Source organism: Mustela putorius, unplaced genomic scaffold, assembly GCF_011764305.1.
Source record: "Mustela putorius furo isolate JIRA1106 unplaced genomic scaffold, ASM1176430v1.1 tig00004033_pilon_pilon_pilon, whole genome shotgun sequence".
Lineage (NCBI taxonomy): Eukaryota > Metazoa > Chordata > Mammalia > Carnivora > Mustelidae > Mustela > Mustela putorius.
The window spans coordinates 1,880,278-1,895,738 of record NW_025422169.1 but is presented as its reverse complement, the minus strand read 5'-3'; positions in this window follow the sequence as shown (position 1 = coordinate 1,895,738).

Below are 15,461 nucleotides of genomic sequence, written 5' to 3'. Positions count from 1 at the left end.
GGGCAGGAAAAGAAATGGCGGCACCACTCCCGAACCCAGTGGGCCTGGAAGGTTGAAATGATTTAGTGTGAGCAGAGGATGATTTCAGTGTGCACATGCCAAATATCGGGGCTGACGGACCATCCGTCAGAATGTAGAGTTCAGCAGGCTGTTCACGGCTAGGAAGCCACCAACCTAGGAGAAAAACAAGCAAAAATTCCAAGGCCAGTCAAAAGAGTCCATCTCCTAGGGGCCTGAACAAGATTTCAAGGAAGACTTTCTGGAGGCTTGGTATTTCCGCACCTGAAAATTTTGAGTAACAAACTTAATGAGATTTCTCCACAAATACCTAGTATGTACCCAGTCTTAGTCTGTGTTGTCTAATTTGACGAACTGGTCTAAGAACACATTTGACTCCAAAGAGAAACTCCTCTTCTCTTTTACAGTCTTGGGGGCAACTGTAGCCCTTCTCTCTTGAGGTTTCATATTACTGAGAGCCTGGCTATAATTTTTCAATCAACATGTTCCTGATAAAGAACTACATAAGGGGTCATTTGGGGGGCTCAGTCGGTTAAGCATCTGCTTTGAGCTCAGGTCGTGATCCCAGGGTCCTGGGATGGAGCCCCACATTGGGCTCCCTGTTCACTGGACAGTCTGCTTCTCCCTCCCCCTCTGCCCCTAACCCTCCTCGTGCTTTCTCTCTCTCAAATACATAAATAAAATCTTTAAAAAAAAAGAAAGAAAGAAAGAAAGAAATGCATGAGTGTAGTGACGGGTTTAGAATTAGTAGCAATAATAATAATTCTTAAACTCTGGGTGTCTGTTGCCCTGGGAGTTTCTGAACATTCCTGACCCCAGACCAACGAAATCAGTGTCTCCAAGGGAAGTATCTGGACATCATTGTTTTGTGAAACTTCCCAGATAACTCTAACGTAGATGTAGGGTTGAAACCACTGGACAGATGGAAGCAGTGGTTCTCAACTTTCCACTTCACCGTGGAATCACCTTGGGAGCTTTAGAGGGAGGCCTGAGACCTACCCCTCAGGATCCCAAGCCTGAGGAGTTTTTCCAGGTTCCCAGATGATGCTCTTGTGCAGCCAAATCTGAGAACCACCAACGAGTCTCTGGCTGTCTTAAGGCACACTTTCCAACTTCACCATCTCAAACAAGTTTTTACATCTGTCTCGGAGGGCAGGATGAGCCCAGCTGGGGGAGGAGGCGTTTGATATTTTTGCTGTAGGCATAATGAACTCAGTTGTCAGCTAGCTTCGGATTGTGGTGTCCTGGTTGATAATGATGTCAGAGGCAGGAAAACATCACGAGGGTTCTCAGATCCCAGGCTGACAGAGCCGTGTTGGCCGCTGGAAGGTTCATGTCTTAACTTGTATACCTGAACCAATTTTCAGTGAAAATAACTGTGACAATAAATGTCATTTTACAGGGAGCTTCTCTGGGTGAAAACTCTTTCTAAAACTCTGTGATGAAAAGAAATGTACACATCTGTGAACCCGGGCCTAGAGCTTCAGTTTCCTACAGGGAAATCTGTGATTCAGCCAAGATTATCTTCTGATATTATAGACAAGAGGGCTGTACGCAGAACTCTCTCATGATTCATTTTTCTAGCCCACACACACACACATCATTTCCACATCCGTACATCTATGCGTGTTTTAGATTTATTCTGAATATCTTTAAGAAGCAGCATAGAAATTCATTATTCTCAAGTTCAAGAAGAACTCTTATTTAATATGCTGTATACCTATGGGCTGATGTGTTGTCAGAAGGGAACTCCCCCTACCAAGAGTGCCCCTTCATTTATTAAAATGTTACTTCTCCTGCTGACTTGCTTAAACCAATTTGTCTGTTGTCTAACTCTCCATGGGCAGCTCTGACAAAATATCATAGACTGGGTGACTGACACCACAGATTTTTATTTCTTGCGGTCTGGAGGCTGGACGTCCAAGATCCGGGTGTTGGCCAACTCAGTTCCTGGTGAGGACTCACTTCTGGTCTGGCTTAGAGAAAGAGAGAGAGAGAGAGATAGTGTGTTCCCAAGCTCTTTGGTCTTCCCTTAGAAGCACCCTAATTCTGTCTTAAGGACCTCCCCTCATGACCTCATCTAAATCTAATTAGCTCCCAAGGGACCCATCCACTGATTCCATCACACTATTGGGTTTTGAATTTCAACACTGGAATACCAACATTTAGTCTATGACCTCTTCCTCTTTCCATTCATACCGATTCCTCCCTCCTTTGTGTTCTTACCATGTATGTAAACAACCTTGTTTGGGCTTTTCTTTTCAACTAGATTGGAAGTTCTTTGAGAGCAGAGGTGAAGGATGGTGTGATTATATGTTCTCAGCCCACAAAAGCCTTTCACATAGTAGATGCTCAGTTAATACATATTGGCTGGTAATGGATTCCCATGTTTTGTTCTGTGATTTGGGACAGGTTACCTAACCTCTTTGGGATCAGTGTTCCTTATCTGTGACATGGATGTAATGATGCAGATCTTTGGAGTTGTGGTGAGAATTTAGAGATATATAATTATTTAGCAAATCTGATACATAGGGAACATTTCATGAGGGCTTACTAAGTATTACATAAATGGACTGCAGCTGAGAAAGTCAGGTTTCTCTGTCTCCATAGAGCCAGAGAGGGCAAGGAGTGTCAGGCAGGGAATTCATCCAAGAAGGGAACAGAGTAGAGTGGAGGTACAAGCTGGGGAACAGCTGGCCGGAGAAGGGGACAGCAAGTGCACAGGTCTTGAGACAGGAGTGGGTTTGATACACTAAAATAAAGGATTAGGGATTAATGAAAGAATGTCAGAAAATTTACAGGCTCTTGGAGCACTTTAGGACAGTGGAAGGACCATCTGCAATGGGTGGTCCATAAAACATTCCCTCTTCTGTAAATTCAACTTCAAGTTTTGTGTATGCCTGGCATCTTGACATATTTCAAAGTGATGGTGATGGAGGCAAATGGTTGTGAGTTGTGAGAGCATCTGACTTTAGCATCTGTCTTCGTATTAATACCCTGAATGTATTTGGTTGAATATGCTCTATTCTGGGCACATATCACTTCCTGCTCTAATACTGGTTTCTCCCAGAAGCTGTGTCCTACTTTGAGGGTGATACATTCATTGAATGAAAAAAAGACAAATTTGAATAAACTGTGTTTGAAAATCCTTTTTCCCCCCCTTTCCTGCTGCTTTAATTTCCAAGTCACTTCTCCTTATCCAAATGAGTTAGGTAGAGTTGGTACTATTCTCTCCACTTTACTGATGAGGAAACTGAGCGATTTCACGATTTTTTCCCAATTGATGCAAGCATAAACGTTTTTATAGAAGTGATTTGTAGAGAAGTATTTGTATACGTGACAAATGGAGGTCAAACCATTTAAGCTTCTGTCATGAGATTCTATAATTTTGAGGCAAAAGGCCTTTCATGAGATGTTTTGGTTGGTGAAAGACCATCTCTTGAGAATATTTTTAGGATGCTTTATCAAGCTCATATGGGAAGATGGTCTATGGTGAATTTGACATAAGTTTGAGAAAATGTAGTTACGAACCTGTAGTGGTATGGCATATAGATCATTCAGAAAACCAATGTTAAAAATATGTAGAATTCGGGACATTTGGGTGGCACAGTTGAATAAGCATCTGACTCTTGGTTTGGGCTCACGTCCTGATCTCAGAGTAGTGAGATTAAGCCCCACCTCAGGCTTCACACTCAGTGTGGAGTCTGCTTGGGGTTCTCTCTCTCCCTTTCCCTCTGCCCCTCCCCGGTTTGCACACTCTCTCTCATAAATAAATGTTTAAAAATTATGTAAAATTAAGATTTATTTTACTTGTGTTATCTGTGGAGAGTTAACTGTCAAAGTTATTATGAACTTTCAAAAATTATGTTAAACTTACTGTGTTAAAGCCCAGCCACATGTATTCTCTTTTCTCACCACAAGGAACACATTGAGAGACCAGGTCACCACTCCGAGAAACAGTTAAGACTCGCCATGCTGGATTACAGCCATCAAGGAGTCATTCCCTGAGAGACCATGCTTACAAAATTTTAAAATATGTTACTGTTTGATCTGTCTTTTCTTAAGAAAAGACCTTTTCTTCTACACCTTTTCTTAAGAAAAGACCCCTTCTTCTACACCTTTGGCATGGAGTCCTATTTATTTTTATTTCTAGAATAAAAGTGAACTCCTTTCCTGATGACATCAAGCAGGAAGTATGTGGCAGCCATACTGGGCCAAGAAAAGACACTAGGCTTGAGGTTCATCTCTGGAATGTTGGGTACCAAGCTTGGCTCTAGTCAGTGTTCCACTGGACTCTTCAGTCCCAGAGGACAAAAATTCCACTTGCCACAGTTGAGACACTAGCAAAGGAGCTGCTATTTCCTTTAACATGGGTGCTACATTTCCAGTTTTCTTAAGCTGAGTCTGCACTGAATTTTATAGAGTTCTAGAAGCATCTGTTTCTGATACATTTTCCATGAAGTCTAGCACTTCATAGACTTTTCTTGTTTTGGATGCGGTTATAACTAAAAATTATCTTTATTTCTTATTTTTTTAAGTGAAGATATTTCATGATTTATTTTTTAAAAGATTTTATTTATTTACTTGAAAGAGAGAGAGAGAGAGCACGAGCTTGGGGGTGTTGGGCAGAGGGAGAAGGAGAAGCAGACTCCCCACTGAGCAGTGAACCCTATGTAGGACTGGACCCAGGACCCTGATATCATGACCTGAGCCAAAGGCAGATGTTTAACTTATTGAGCTACACAGGTACCCTAAAAATTATTTTTAAAAAGCAGTTCATAGCAATTCCTATATTTCTTAATGACAGATCAAAAACTATCTATTTTGGATTTTTTCTCAGTTATTGATCGTATTCTACATTGGAAAAAATCTAAATCAATATTAGTGTTCTGGTCTTATTGGGGGAGGCCACAGAATGATTCAATGATATACATATCACATATCATGGCTGTTGATCAACATATGTTAATAGGATCATTAGTTACATCAAGGATTAAAATTCTTAATGTGATAGTACAGTGGTAGTATTTACCAGGCATTCTGAAATTTCTCTGTTCACTTGCCAGTAAGTTCCATCACCTAAACAATGTCCTGGAGCCAAACTCTCCACCTGTGGAGGAAAAGTACAGAGGTTTGCTGTTGTCACTAAGTCTAGGAGACTCCATCCAGAAATTCTAAAGCCGATAATCCCTCTCACACTGCTCATCCCTCCCCAAACTGTTCCCCACACAGACACTCCCTGAATTAATAAGGAAAGAAAACAAGAACATCTTTCAGAAGTTTAGCGACAGTAGAATATATACTTATGTGCATAAACAAAGAATTTATTATATAAAGTAACTCAAGCTTTTTGAAACCATAATTGCAAAATATTACCATCATAACAAATTTCTACCAATATTCAATCATTATTTTCCCTCTTCTTTTCCATACAGGGAATTCAAATTTTATGTTCTGTGTTTGTAATAAAATTATTATACACGTTTTCTCATGGGGACTCGGTGATAAGTAGGCAGAACAGGAGGGAGTAAGGCTTAGGGGTTGAGAGGTGGCAGTTTGGATTCAGAACAACTTGGATTCACATAGGTGGCTCCTAGTTTACGAATGAATCTTCTACCACTGTATAGACAACAACAACAATAACAGCAGCAATTGTTGAGTGGATTTAATGAAATAATACAAGGCAATTAAATAGTACCTAATTAAATGCTCTTTGAGTGTTGGCTATTACATTTTATTCATTTACATATTTGCATAAATGTATCTTATTTATATATATTTATGTTAAAGGATAACTATAAATTTATTTTACATATTTGTGTTTTACATGTTAAATTAGTTTTTGTGTTCTATTTTTAAAAAAATGTCCTGGAAAATATATACTTGATGACATACTATGTATTATTGAGGGAGCCAGTATCCAATCTTGTACAGATGTTATTCAAATCATGATGAAATAGAGGTATGTCTTTCTTTACTCTTCCATGTGCCTGGGGGGAGTGCCAGTGGATAGTATTGTTTTAACAGTTAAGCATCCAAAGGCATCAGATAGTCCCTAGAACATAGCTAGGATTCCCTATAGATCCAGAGGGAAGAACGCCACCTACTGAACATCAAGTTTTCAAAATTTATCTCTTCATCATGAGAACTTAATGATCATAATAAACTTAATAAGATGTAACACTTTATAATCATTAATTAGTTAATCTACAAAACATCTTTGTGAAGTAGAAAAGGGTCATTACCCTACTATGATGGCTTATAGGATTTACAGATAAAGCAGTTAAGACTTAATACCAATGAGCACCCAACATCAAATGCTCAACTTCCTTGGGTGACTCAGGAAAAATTTCATCTGGTAGGAAGGACTGGAATTCAATGTTTGTCCACGAGCACCTCACTGCATTGCATGTTCTGTTTTTATCTGCCTGAGAGATCTGTAGGGCCTCCAATCTTTGTTCCTATCTGGTTCCTCCAGTCATTTCTCACCATGAGAAACACAGTGCCAAAGACTTTCCTTTTTCTTGTTTGCTTGGATATTCCAAGAAATTGTGGATGTCATCAGCTGGCTTGCACATATGTTGTCTTGACTTTATGAAGGTAGTAGGCCTCCTATTTCATTTTCTTGAGGATAAAAGATATTTGATACCTTCCAAACTTCTTGGTGTTTTGCCAAAATTCATGATCATAAGGAAGTTTATTGTGATTCCTTTATCCTTCAATATATTCTCGTCCAACAAGTCTACTTTAGAGGGCTTAAGAAACTCATCCCTCTTCCCCCGTCTTCATTTCTGCCCTTGCATGTTGTAGTAAATAGGCAGAGACTTGATTTATGGCGTTATTGGGCTGATATTGATATCATTGAGAAGAATTTACTTTATAACAGCCGACCTGATACAAACTCTGCTTACTCTGAATTATTAAGTCCATATTGTAAGTCAACTTTACAATATGTACCAAAATGAAAGCAGAGATGTTTAGAGCATATTAATTTTAAAATATCCTAGTTTTTCTTCATTTAGTCTTTTGTCAAGATTCAGTCTGTAGACATAGACTTGTGCAGATTCAGTCTATAGACATTCTTAAGACCTTTGTATCAGGATATGCACCAAATATGGAAAAAGCAATTAGTGATTTCGGCTTATAAACATTTTTACAAAGGTAATCGATAATTTAAGATGAATAGAGCAGAGTAGTGCTTAAGAAAACCGGTTTAAGACTCAGTCTAGTGTAAGTTCACATCTCCATTTTGACACATACCAGATGTGTGACACTGGAGAAGTTCTGCCTTCCTGAACCTAGTTCTCGTCATCTGTATGGTGGAAAGTGTAACCTCTTTGCCATGCTGTTATCAAGAGGATCACATAAAATAACACATGTAAAGCAAATGATGTATTGCTTGAAATACTGCAATGTTCAGAAAGTCTAGATGTTTTTATTTTTGCTTATGTTTTTGTTTAGGGATTCCCTTTAGATTGAAATCTACCGGGAAGAAAATCTTTTAACCTGACCTGTACATCTTTAGGCCTGGAACTTCAAGTTCCCTTTCCAACTGTGATGCTGGAAAAAATTATCTGAAATGACTCTAGCTGTTTTTTCTAGATTGGCCAGAAAGTTGCCTGAGAAACCTAGAGATGTCTCCTTTCTTAGTAGGAGGGACTGCACCCAAGCCCAGAGTCCCACAAAAGGTGAATGCCTCCCAAAGTAAAGTATTATAAAATCCTATTTACCATATGGACTTCACGTGCTGGACACTTGGCATTACCAGGCAAATCCAATAAACAGCTGGTACCCTATCTCCAAACTGCTGCTTTCTCAGTAGCCTGTGTATTGCCCGACTGACAAGACTGCTTTCAAAAAAAAAATTTTTTTTTTTTTTGGTCCTATAAAAACAGTAAATGGCAGGGAACATTAGACCTCTAATGGAACACAGGCCTACACTATAGGAGCAGACGCCATCTAGACCATGCATCCCTCTCTGTGGGATAATAATCCAGTTAGAGGATTCATGTCTTCTGTTCTCTTGCTGACCTAGCCTCACTGGTTTTCCTTTTCCAAATAAATTCCATGCCATGTGATGATGTAGAGCTCACATCAAACCCACAGGTTGTGGCCCAGAAAGGACTCACCTGACACAATGCATTCATTTTTTACTTTCCTCATGAATTCCTCTTCAGTTTGCCAAGTTTCCTAATGGGAATGATCACAGAATTGGCAACAAATCCTGGATTCATCCCATTCTGCAATTTTACTATTAGAATACTTTCTTCTCTCCTTTGAGGAATTATTTTTAAAAAGGCAAATTGGTTACTATTGCCATTTTAAGTATTTAGTTAAATTAAAAGTGGTTTTTTTTTCCACAAAAAAAAATTGATATAAATTTGATATAAATTATACAAATAATTTAGTAGATTTAGGAATGTAGCCTGTTCTTAGTTCTGTTATTCCTATGTTAATGTGATAACTTGCTTTTGTCTCATTATCCTAATGAGTAAAATAAAGAGTGATTCTAATCAAGTTTACTCTTTTGTTTGGAGATATAATCAAACCTATTGTAATATATATTTCTGGTGTTATCAAGACAACAGTCTCTCTAACTTGGTGAAATATTTGTGTCATATCTATACATGCTTTCTTAGATAGATAAGAGAAAAAGAATAGTGTAAAAAGCATAGGTTTTGGAGCTATAATAAATAGACTTGAATTCTGTTTTTGCCTGTTCCTAGCTCTGTGAACTTACTGACTCTCTTTTTGTTTTACTTTCCTCATTTATAAATAAGGATAGAAAGTGGTGAGAATGAAATAACTAATATGTACAAAGTGCTTAAATTCTATGCATTATAAACAATATGAATATAATTGTGTAGTTGGAATTTGAATTCTTAACTTCTAATAGGAACATTAAGTCCAGTATCTCCCTTTTTTAACTTGTTATTATTAGCATGTAGGAAAGCTTTTGATTCCTGTGTATTTTATTGCTAGCCATCTTAATACAACTTCTTAGTAATTCTAATAAATTTTCAGTTTGTTATTTTTAGCTTTCTAAGAAAGTAATTATCTGTTTACAATGATACTTCTATATGCTCTCCAAAGTTTATGCTCCTTATTTATTTTTCTTGTCTTACTGCATTGTCTGGAGCTTCCTATAGATTAGATCATAATGGCATTAGGCATGTGGGGTAGTCTGCATGTTCACAAATATTTGTGGCTTCTCCCTAGCCAGAATTATGCTTTTCCCCTCCAGTGATTAAGACTTGGCTATATGACTATTCTGGCTAATGGTATGTGAGACATTATTGGAAAGGAGTTCTAAGAGCCAGATTTGATTCCCTATGCTCTCTTTTCCCTTCCTCAAGTGTTTATCAACTACTGCATTAGTCTGGCTCCTGGAGAGAAATCACATGGAGCAGAGTTAACTGACCCGTAATAGGCAGGTAACATCAGTAAGAAGCAAACCTTTGTTGTTGTAAGCCACTAAGATTTGGGGTTTTTTGTTTGTTTGCTTGTTTGTTTGTTTTAACAATACCATCCATCCTCAATTTAATTTTTCTTTTTAGCAGTCTCAAATTTATTCTCTGTGGTGACTTTTAACTACATTTTTTTCTTGAATTTCTTCTTTCTCACCAGATTAAAATTATTCCTAAATTACAAAGGAAATGCTATATCATTCTTATTTCAAGCAAGTAGGACCACATTTAGAATAGACACATACTTGACACGATGAGAAAACTGAGTGTAACTTATCATAACATTAAATCCTCTGAACACACAAGAAATAGTCTCTATCCCAAACTTGTGTTTTTTATCTAAATTAGAGGAGCCAAGTTAGAGAATCACTGCAGGACATTCTCTCACTTCTACAGCCATTATTAGGCATCTTCATTGTATTGTTTTGAAAAACTTTTTTTTTTTTTTTAAATCAGTGGTTATCTTTGGGAGGTATAACTGGGGGCTTAAAAAATTCCTTTATCCATTGTATAATTTTCAGACTTTCCACGGTGGGAATATATGTGGCTTCTATAAATAAGAATTTTTAAATTTTTGTAAATGGTACCCAGAAGAGTTGGGTGTGAGATGCGTAAGATGGTGGGGTTTAGAAATGAATTGATACCAACATGAAAGCAGGGAGGGCATTTAGGAAGTGGTGGCAGTTGTAGAGGTGAGAGATGGAGGGCTACCGTGGTGGCAGTGGGACCACAGGATGAGCAGGAATAGGCTGGAATGCTTTTGATATATGTTTGCGAGTTCAAATCAAATATGACAGAATCTGATGATGGACATGGGACATTGCTGAGTTTAAGAGGGGGTTTAAAGGACAGATAGGAGTTTAAGATGATGCCCATGGTTTGATGGAGGTTACTCCGTAAAACCTCATTGTGAATAACCAAATCACAAGGAGGCCATCTTAGTTTGAGATGACTGTGGGAAAATATACATGTCGAACTGAATACATTTTTTCCATCTTAGCTTACTTGGTAGAATTTCTATGCGATGTAGACCATTGCTACCCTTGCATCTAATGGTAACGTTGGAAAAACTGGAGTGTATTTTATTGAAATATTTCTGAATATTTTCTGGAGTAAACTTTTCCTGTTTTCTCACCAATCCTAGAAAAGATAAATTTTACATCTCTATAGGTAAAATTGGCAGCAGCAGAATACAGACCTCTCGGTAAATTTTAATATTCCAACATTTTATTGAATGGAAAGGAGGGAGAAGATTGGAGTTTATTGGTTTATTTATTTTTTGGCCTCTGTGTTTTCTTCGGCCATCTATGCAGATTCCAGAGAATTTTGGCCATAACAGCATTTTCTTATTCAGAGCAGGATTCCTTTCCTCCATTTTGGAATATCTGAGGGTGTTTCCCTTTATCTTTAGGGCTGTGGTAGAGCTTTCAAAAGTATCAAAAAAGAAGTCAGTTTTAGTTCATTTGAGTTTAACAATAGAGTCCTGTATGGCATCTATTTAAAAGGATAGTAAAGAAGTCGTTTCTCAGGCTTGTCTTGGTAATTAGAAGCTGGGCAATTACTGGTGCAGCATCTCATGCTCAATTCAAGTGTGTTACGTAGGAAAGGCAGGGAACCAAAGGTCTTTTCCCAGGTCAGATGCTTAAGCTCTTTGCTTCCGAATTCCTTCATCTGTAAGAATGAGACCTGTATTTGCCTTCCCCAACTACATTACACAGCTGTTATTGAATGTTAAGTGTGATTATATACATGAAACTGCAGTTTATATGAAACTGTCTAGAACTCCAAAGCCCTATATAAATATTGGTGATGTTTATCATTTCTCAATTATCTCTTTATTTTTTCTCTCCTCTGGCCTGTTTGAGAATGTATAGGAATGAATTCTGGACATGGAGAAGTAGCATTTGGCTTTAGAGAAAATTAGGGAACAAGAGACATATCTTTTTGTTACTGGTTTGCACAAGAGTTAAGTATCTAGTTAAAATCAGAGATAAATGGGGCCCTCGTTCATGAATCTGTTCAAAGAGAAAGGGTTTTTGGAACACCTGGGTGGCTCAGTTTGTTAAGCCGCTGTCTTTGGTTCAGGTCATGATCCCAGAGTTCTGGGGTCAAGTCCCGCATCGGGCTCCTTGTTCAGCAGGGAGCCTGCTTCTCCCTCTGCCTGCTCTGCCTGCTCTGCCTGCTGCTCCCCCTGCTTGTGCTCTCTCTCTCTGACAAATAAATAAATAAAATCTTTTTAAAGAAAAAGAGCAAGGGTTTTACTTCTTACATGATAGATATTATATCATGTATATTATATATTAATATTTAATGAATACATAATTTAAATTTAACCTATAAGAATTAATAATATGATTTTAACTAAGATCTATATCATGTAAAATTATTCAGGGTTAGGATGCACTTAGTTTATTGACATACTGATATATTATACTAATTAATTAAATATAATAATAAGCCTCTAGGATCACTATATAGAAAAGCCTCCATGGCGTATAATTTACTCATTTTCCAAAACATTCACTTCATCATCTATAATTCTTTTACCCAGTGAAAACCATTATTATTATTTTGATATAGATCTTGTTGCAGTCTTAGTCTTTTTCTAAACACATCATTATTATTCTTTACATAAGTCATGGATTTTTTCCTTAAATATAATTGGGATTATATTGCATATACTACTTTGTAATTAAAAAAATATTGTTTGCAATTAATGATAGACGTTTCCTAAATCATTGAGTATGGACCATATAATTACAAGTAGCTTCAGAGTATGGTTATGTGGTTATTTAATCAATTTCTTAATATTGACAATTTGGCTTATTTCTAATATGTATGTAAATTGGCACTATATATGTATGTGTATACATATAGGTCAAGATGTATGTACATACATTTCTGCTGAGCCTCTTTGCAATTCAAATCTTACTTGAAATGTTGACATATTAAACAAGCACATGTTTATCTGCTCTGATTGGCCCTAAAATCTCACAGAGACTTTCCTGCTCTCTCTCCCCACGTCCCTTCTCATATTCCACCTTGAACCGGGTGGCTTTGGAGAAACTGTAAGTACTGCACCAATATCTCATTTGTGAATCCTAGTTTGCATACATGAATATTTTCTTAGGATGGAAGCATATATATGGTCCCTTTGCCCACCAGGCTGTACCATTCCCAACAGCAGTGAAGGAAGTGGCAAATTTTTGCCCTGTATTATCTCCAAACACTCTTTGTCAACTTGAATGGAAAGGAATGGCATATCTGTACTGTTTTAATTTTCATCTCTTTAACACAAGTTAGGCTGGACTTTTTTGGTCTTCACTGAGAGTTTTTATCTCTTCTTTTGTGACTTGCTTCTTAATATTATCAAAAAATTCAGATAATCTTATTATCTGAAAGCATGTTTCAGATTTGAAAATTCTTTATATGTTGACATTTTAAGTCCATATATCCTACTATTTTATCATTCTGTCATTTCTTCATTTATTTTGTTTAGGGGTCTTTCAGTCATGCGGGAATTCTACATCTTTGTATAATTTAGCTTTTTCTCTAGAGGTTTCTGTTTTGCTCATCTGTTTAGTGCATCCTTCCCCCTAACCCAAGATTGCAAAGATACTTACCTATATTTCTTTGTTTTAAAAGCTAATTGTATTTATTATACATTTAATTTAATTCATCTGGAATTAATTCTGCTTTAAAAGATCATACAAACATCTATTTCTTCCCAAAATAATTAAGGCTTTTTTCCTAGGATGATTTGTTGCATAATCCCTTATACATTTTTTATACTTACAGAAAGAACTCCCTCCTAGCTTCATTTTGCTCAGAAATCTCCTTCGTGATGGGGTACTTCTGGACCATTCCTTCCACCACAATGCCTCTGATCGCTCTCTCTCCGTTTACCCTATTTTTTTTTCTACATCACATTTTTCATTACTTGACATTATACTTGGCATTCTGTATCCTTGTCTGTGTATTTCCTGTCTTGCTCATGAGAATGTAAGTTCTATGAGAGCAGGGGCTTTTGTGTTTGTTCATCACTGCATCTCCGTGCTTTGAAAAGATCCTGCGTATATAAAAACACCTTGTCTCTAGTTCTTGAATAAATGCATACTAAAATAAAATGTACCTTTTCTGTCTTTCATGCTACCTGACCTTGTAAATATTTTCTCTCTTATACTTCATCTTTCTTCATACAAAACTGATCCAGTAAAAGATGGAATAAATTACTATTTTACTGTCTGTGCCCTTTTTGAGTAACTGAGTTCAATTGTTGCTTATCCTAGATTTCTTATTTAAAAAAATTTTTTTTTGTAGTTATAGAAGCTTTGGAGATGTTATATGTTGCAGTGAGATTTTGAATGGATGCTCTTTTAGTGTGGACTGCTGAAGTAAATGATATTAAATAACTTATTTTGTTATTTCAGATGCTCTTAAGAAAACAAAAGCAGCAACTTCTGTAAAAGGAAGTTTAACTTGTTCATAGTTTTTGTCTTTTTTAAACTCCTTATAATGTAGTGTTATCCTTAAGAGGGCCTGACCTTTAATTATTCTTTATTTTATTTTCCATGCAACAGTTGAACAGCACTTTTTCCCCTGCCCGTTCTTTTTTTTTTTTTTTAAGATTTTATTTATGTATTCCACAGATAGAGAGAGATCAGAAGTAAGCGGGTGGCCGGGGGGTGGGGAAGCAGGCTCCCTGCTGAGTAGAGAGCCCAACGCAGGGCTCCATCCCAGGACCCTGAGATCATGACCTGAGCCGAAGGCAGAGGCTTAACCCACTGAGCCACCCAGGCACCCAATCCCCTGCCAGTTCTAAGACACATAAAATCATGATAGAAGGAAAGAAGGAAATTGATGATTGTCCCTGCCATGGTAACTGGCCCTAGAGCAGGAACCTAAATCTATTCTGAGTTTCCTTGTGCTTTCTTGGAGAGTTTTGTTAAGCAGTAGGGAGTTTGCAACTGGAATTCCAATCTATTGCTACCTTGAAGGCTAATTGGCTGTATATTATTACAGAACCATGTGACCCCAGCTGAATGCCATTTAGGAAAGGGTAGGGTCCACAGTGCTAAAGAGAACTGTATGCAATTTGTTAGGGGTAAGGTCTAAGTGCCAACTGCCTAGACCTTTTAGTCCTCTTCTAAATTAGCTGAGGATTGAACCTCTAATTCATTTTACTAATTAATGGATTTAGTTTAATTGCTATACATGTAGTTTTGTGCAGGGATTTGGAGACCTTAAGGCACGTATACAGGTCCTACATCAGTCACACATCTAAGTCAACACGACATTTTGAGCAGCTTGTCTTCCCAAATGACCATCCACCAGGGCCATCGTTCTTCAAACAAAGCGACAGAGGAAGGGCTCATTTATTCTTTCCAGGGAAATCCTCTTTGCCTTTAAAGAAAAGGAATTGAGTCATAGGGCGAATCTGTGTATGCCCAAGGTAATTTCATCTGTTTTTCATCTGTTCTAAAGATTGTTTTAGCCTCGCTGTGGCACGTTTTGGGCAACTTTCATTAAGTCTTGGCTTATTTCCTTGTTGGCACAGAGCTAAGGAATCAAGGACAAGGATTTCTGAGAGAAGGCCACCAAGATTTGGGTTCAGGAGCAATAAAGTTCCTTTTTATGTATGAGGTCTGGGAGCCCTTCAGGATTTCCAGCTCTGGGGATGCCAATGGTCATCTCCAATGGGGCATTGCAGGGGTAATCCTATAAAGTTGTTCAGGAAGCCATGATATAATCAGGCCTGTCCAAGGTGGGTCAGACCAGCTCCCAAGATGGTGGGGTCCATGGCATATTGCTCAGAGCTGAAGAATCTTCTTGTACCTCACCACCTTGGAGACAAGTATCCCAAGGGAGCAGGAAGATACTGAGAAGTTAGTTCTCTCTCTGCCTCTTCTTCCTGTGTTCATGTCACTCTTTTCCTTCCAGAAGGGGTTCACTATGTAGAGACAGTATAGATGGGAC